At 49.5% G+C, this 6,563-nt stretch overlaps 1 protein-coding gene across 1 annotated transcript in view; it reads left to right on the forward strand.

Annotated features, from left to right (window-relative positions):
• Positions 1-5,572, forward strand: part of LOC142907646 (mediator of RNA polymerase II transcription subunit 21-like) — a 25,514-nt gene extending 19,942 nt beyond the window's left edge. Inside the window, exon 4 of the mRNA XM_076057220.1 lies at positions 1-5,572. This exon is cut by the window's left edge and continues 1,243 nt beyond it. The gene's annotated coding sequence lies outside the window, so the exon portion shown is untranslated.
• The last annotated feature ends 991 nt before the right edge of the window (positions 5,573-6,563 follow it).

Here is a 6,563-nt window from a genome sequence, read left to right on the forward strand (position 1 = left end):
CTGTAGATGTAGATGCCACTGGTTCTTAACGTTCTGTAGATGTAGATGCCACAGGTTCTTCACGTTCTGCACATGTAGATGTCACTGGTTCTTCATGTTCTGTAGATGTAGATGTCACTTCATGTTCTGTAGATGTAGATGCCACTGGTTCTTCACGTTCTGCACATGAAGATGCCACTGGTTCTTCACGTTATGTAGAAGCCACTGGTTCTTCACGTTATGTAGATGTAGATGCCACTGGTTCTTCATGTTCTGCACATGAAGATGCCACTGGTTCTTCACGTTCTGCACATGTAGATGCCACTGGTTCTTCACATTCTGTAAATGTAGATGCCACTGGTTCTTCACGTTCTGTAGATGTAGACGCCACTGGTTCTTAACGTTCTGTAGATGTAGATGCCACTGGTTCTTCACGTTCTGCACATGTAGATGCCACTGGTTCTTCACGTTCTGCAGATGTAGATGCCACTGGTTCTTCACGTTCTGCAGAAGTAGATGCCACTGGTTCTTCACATTCTGTAGATGTAGATGCCACCGGTTCTTCACGTTCTGCAGATGTAGATGCCACTGGTTCTTCACGTTCTGCAGATGTAGACGCCACTGGTTCTTCACGTTCTGCAGGTGTAGATGCCACCACCACCCACCGCTATCTATTCCGCAGCTGCTGAACTTACGACTCTCGGTCCGGGACAGCAACTGGACGTGCGGGACAGGGTTTGTCCCTACCTCTGAGAGTCTGTAAAGTCCCTGTACGTACGTAACACGGGAGGCGTTTGAACGTACGCGTGTACACGCAAGGAGCTAGCGGCTATCGTCACGCAAAGTCCGGCCGTCCTCACGTCGGCAACGGCTTCGGCTTCTGGCTGCCCATCGAACAGGAACGGCGGTCTCACCGCATCGTCACGTCGGCGCTTTCGGATGCGCTTCTGCGGCCGTCTGGAACGCTCTTCCTTCCGATGTCGGGAAGCCGCTTGGAGCGGTGATGCATTTGCTCGCGATCCAGATTGACAAAGTCGTTTGCTCAGAAAGTGATTTCTGTGTGTCCGTTTGTTTTACTTCCGCCACCGCCGCCGCCGGCCGCGTGCCTCCGATTAGCGCGGTTGGCTACGTGGTGTGCGAAAGAAGTTCGGCTTAGAACATAGAGACCCATAGACTCACCACACAGAGACCTATAGATTAATCACAGAGACCCATAGACTCACTAACACAGAGACCCATAGATCAATCACAGAGACCCATAGACTCTTCACACAGAGTCAGAGACCCATAGACTCACCACACAGAGGCCCATAGATTAATCACAGAGACCCATAGACTCTTCACACAGAGTCAGAGACCCATAGACTCACCACACAGAGGCCCATAGATTAATCACAGAGACCCATAGACTCTTCACACAGAGTCAGAGACCCATAGACTCACCACACAGAGACCCATAGATTAATCACAGAGACCCATAGACTCACTAACACAGAGACCTATAGACTCTTCACACAGAGTCAGAGACCCATAGACTCACCACACAGAGACCCATAGATTAATCACAGAGACCCATAGACTCTTCACACAGAGTCAGAGACCCATAGACTCACCACACAGTGACCCATAGATTAATCACAGAGACCCATAGACTCTTCACACAGAGTCAGAGACCCATAGACTCACCACACAGAGACCCATAGATTAATCACAGAGACCCATAGACTCTTCACACAGAGTCAGAGACCCATAGACTCACCACACAGAGACCCATAGATTAATCACAGAGACCCATAGACTCTTCACACAGAGTCAGAGACCCATAGACTCACCACACAGAGACCCATAGACTCACCACACAGAGACCCATAGACTCACCACACAGAGACCCATAGATCAATCACAGAGACCCATAGACTCACTAACACAGAGACCCATAGACTCACCACACAGAGACCCATAGATTAATCACAGAGACCTATAGACTCACCACACAGAGACCCATAGACTCTTCACACAGAGTCAGAGACCCATACACTCACCACACAGAGACCCATAGATTAATCACAGAGACCTATAGACTCACCACACAGAGACCCATAGATTAATCACAGAGACCCATAGACTCACCACACAGAGACCCATATATTAATCACAGAGACCCATAGACTCACTAACACAGAGACCTATAGACTCTTCACACAGAGTCAGAGACCCATAGACTCACCACACAGAGACCCATAGATTAATCACAGAGACCCATAGACTCTTCACACAGAGTCAGAGACCCATAGACTCACCACACAGACCCATAGATTAATCACAGAGACCCATAGACTCTTCACACAGAGTCAGAGACCCATAGACTCACCACACAGAGACCCATAGATTAATCACAGAGACCCATAGACTCTTCACACAGAGTCAGAGACCCATAGACTCACCACACAGAGACCCATAGATTAATCACAGAGACCCATAGACTCTTCACACAGAGACCCATAGACTCTTCACACAGAGTCAGAGACCCATAGACTCACCACACAGAGACCCATAGATTAATCACAGAGACCCATAGACTCTTCACACAGAGTCAGAGACCCATAGACTCACCACACAGAGACCCATAGACTCACCACAGAGACCCATAGATTAATCACAAAGACCCATAGACTCTTCACACAGAGTCAGAGACCCATAGACTCACCACACAGAGACCCATAGATTAATCACAGAGACCCATAGACTCTTCACACAGAGTCAGAGACCCATAGACTCACCACACAGAGACCCATAGATTAATCACAGAGACTCATAGACTCACTAACATAGAGACCTATAGACTCTTCACACAGAGTCAGAGACCCATAGACTCACCACACAGAGACCCATAGATTAATCACAGAGACCCATAGACTCTTCACACAGAGTCAGAGACCCATAGACTCACCACACAGAGACCCATAGATTAATCACAGAGACCCATAGACTCACTAACATAGAGACCTATAGACTCTTCACACAGAGTCAGAGACCCATAGACTCACCACACAGAGACCCATAGATTAATCACAGAGACCCATAGACTCTTCACACAGAGTCAGAGACCCATAGACTCACCACACAGAGACCCATAGATTAATCACAGAGACCCATAAACTCTTCACACAGAGTCAGAGACCCATAGACTCACCACACAGAGACCCATAGATTAATCACAGAGACCCATAGACTCTTCACACAGTCAGAGACCCATAGACTCACCACACAGAGACCCATAGATTAATCACAGAGACCCATAGACTCTTCACACAGAGTCAGAGACCCATAGACTCACCACACAGAGACCCATAGATTAATCACAGAGACCCACAGACTCACCACACATACCCATAGACTCACCACACAGAGACCCATAGACTCACCACACATACCCATAGACTCACCACACAGAGACCCATAGACTCACCACACACAGACCCATAGACTCACCACACACAGACCCATAGACTCGCCACAGACCCATAGACTCGCCACACAGACCCATAGACTCTTCACACAGACCCATAGATTAATCACAGAGACCCATAGACTCTTCACACAGACCCATAGATTAATCACAGAGACCCATAGACTCACCACACAGAGACCCATAGACTCACCACACAGAGACCCATAGACTCACCACACAGAGACCCACAGACTCACCACGCAGAGACCCATAGACTCACCACGCAGAGACCCACAGACTCACCACGCAGAGACCCACAGACTCACCACGCAGAGACCCATAGACTCACCACGCAGAGACTCACAGACTCACCACACAGAGACCCACAGACTTACCACACAGAGACCCATAGACTCACTACATAGAGACCAATAGACTCTTCACACAGAGACCCATAGACTCTTCACACAGAGACCCATAGACTCACCACACAGACCCACAGACTCACCACACAGACGCACAAACTCACCACAGACTCACCACACAGAAACCCATAGACTCTTCACACAGAGACCCATAGACTCATCACACAGAGACCCATAGACTCGCCACACATACCCATAGACTCACCACACATACCCATAGACTCACCACACATACCCATAGACTCACCACACATACCCATAGACTCACCACACAGAGACCCATAGACTCACCACACAGAGACCCACAGACTCACCACACAGAGACCCACAGACTCACCACACAGAGACCCACAGACTCACCACACAGAGACCCACAGACTCACCACACAGAGACCCATAGACTCACCACACAGAGACCCATAGACTCACCACACAGAGACCCATAGACTCACCACACAGAGACCCATAGACTCGTCACACAGATACCCATAGACTCGTCACACAGACCCATAGACTCCCCACACAGAGACCCATAGGTTAACATACGCGCACACACGTACACGTACACACACGTACACACACATACGTGTACACACATGTACACACACGTGTACACACACATACGTGTACACACATGTACACACACACATACGTGTACACACATGTACACACGTATGTACACCGCGCTTGCCACTCGTGTTGGTCGTGGTGCGGGTGTCGGGAAGCGCGCAGTATGAATGGAGCTGTGTGAATGTGTGCAGTCACCTGATTGGTTGTGTGTGTCTGTAGGTCTGTGTGTGTGTGTCTGTGTGTGTGTCTGTGTGTGTGTGTCTGTAGGTCTGTGTGTGTGTCTGTGTGTGTCTGTAGGTCTGTGTGTGTGTCTGTGTGTGTGTCTGTCTGTGTGTGTCTGTGTGTGTGTCTGTAGGTCTGTGTGTGTGTCTGTGTGTGTGCCTGTGTGTGTGCCTGTAGGTTTGTGTGTGTCTGTGTGTGTGTCTGTGTGTGTGGCACCTGGGTCTGCCCAGTGACCTCCTGCCAGCGGGCGTTCGACACTTCACGTGGCCTCACGGTGCACATAGCCTGGCACAAGCGTCGTGGTGACGTCACCGCCACTTAGTGGCGAATGGCGGTTGTTGTTGTAGGTCTGTGTGTCTGTGTGCCCGTGTGTGTGCCTGTGTGTGTCTGTGTGTGTGTCTGTGTGTGCCTGTGGCGTGTGTGCCTGTGTGTGTGTCTGTGTGTGTGTCTGTAGGTCTGTGTGTGCCTGTGTGTGTCTGCGTGTGTGTCTGCGTGTGTGTGTGTGTCTCTGTGTGTCTGTGTGTGCCTGTGGCGTGTGTGCCTGTGTGTGTGTCTGTGTGTGTGTGTCTGTAGGTCTGTGTGTCTCTGTGTGCCTGTGTGTGTGTGCCTTGTGTGTGTGTGTGTCTGTGTGTGCCTGTGTGTGTGTGCTGTGTGTCTCTGTGTGCCTGTGTGTGTGTGCCTGTGTGTCTGTGTGTGCCTGTGTGTGTGTGCCTTGTGTGTGTGCCTTGTGTGTGTGTCTGTGTGTGTGGTGTGTCTGTGTGTGTGCCTGTGTGTGTGTGCCTGTCTGTGTGTGCCTGTGTGTGTGTGTGCCTGTGTGTGTGTGCCTGTGTGTCTGTGTGTGCCTGTGTGTGTGTATTTTTCTGTTTTGTTATTGTTTGTCCAACATGCTCCTTCGGTATTTTCATTAAAATGTTTGGCCACCGTTCGCTGTGTGCAGTGTGTACTGTGTGTGCAGTGTGTGTGTGTACTGTGTGTGTGTACTTGTGTATGCAGTGTGTGTGTGTGTACTGTGTGTGTGTACATGTGTATGTGTGTGTACTGTAGTGTGTGTACTGTGTATGCAGTGTGTGTGTGTGCTGTGTACTGTGTGTGTGTACTGTGTATGTAGTGTGTGTGTGTGTGTACTGTGTGTGTGCTGTGTGTGTGTGTGTGTACGTTGGTGTGTGTGTACTGTGTATGCAGTGTGTATGTGTATGCAGTGTGTGTGTAGTGTGTGTGTGTGTACTGTGTATGCAGTGTGTGTGTGTACTGTGTATGCATGTGTGTGTGTGTGTGTACTGTGTGTGCAGTGTGTGTACTGTGTATGCAGTGTGTGTGTATGCAGTGTGTGTTGCAGTGTGTGTGTGTACTGTGTATGCAGTGTGTGTGCAGTGTATGTGTGCAGTGTGTGTGTGCAGTGTGTGTGTGTCACGTGTGTGTGTGTCACTGTGTGTGTGTCACTGTGTGCAGTGTGTGTGTACTGTGTGTGCAGTGTGTGTGTGTACTGTGTGTATGCAGTGTGTGTGTGTACTGTGTGTGCAGTGTGTGTGCAGTGTGTGTGCAGTGTGTGTGTACTGTGTATGTGTATGCAGTGTGTGCGTAGTGTGTGTGTACTGTGTGTGTGCAGTGTGTGTGTGTACTGTGTGGTGCAGTGTGTGTGTGTACTGTGTGTGCAGTGTGTGTGTGTACTGTGTGTATGCAGTGTGGTTGTGAGTGTGCAGTGTGAGTGTGTACTGTGTATGTGTACTGTGTGCGTGCAGTGTGTGTGTGTACTGTGTGTTATGCAGTGTGTGTGTACTGTGTGTATGCAGTGTGTGTGTGCATGTGTACTGTGTATGTGATGCAGGTGTGTGTGCAGTGTGTGTGTGTGCAGTGTGTGCAGTGTGTGTGTGTACTGTGTATGCAGTGTGTGTGCAGTGTGTTGTGTGTGCAGTGTG

This window comes from Petromyzon marinus, chromosome 80, assembly GCF_048934315.1.
Source record: "Petromyzon marinus isolate PM22_M1 ecotype Great Lakes invasive population chromosome 80, UKy_Petmar_22M1.pri1.0, whole genome shotgun sequence".
Lineage (NCBI taxonomy): Eukaryota > Metazoa > Chordata > Hyperoartia > Petromyzontiformes > Petromyzontidae > Petromyzon > Petromyzon marinus.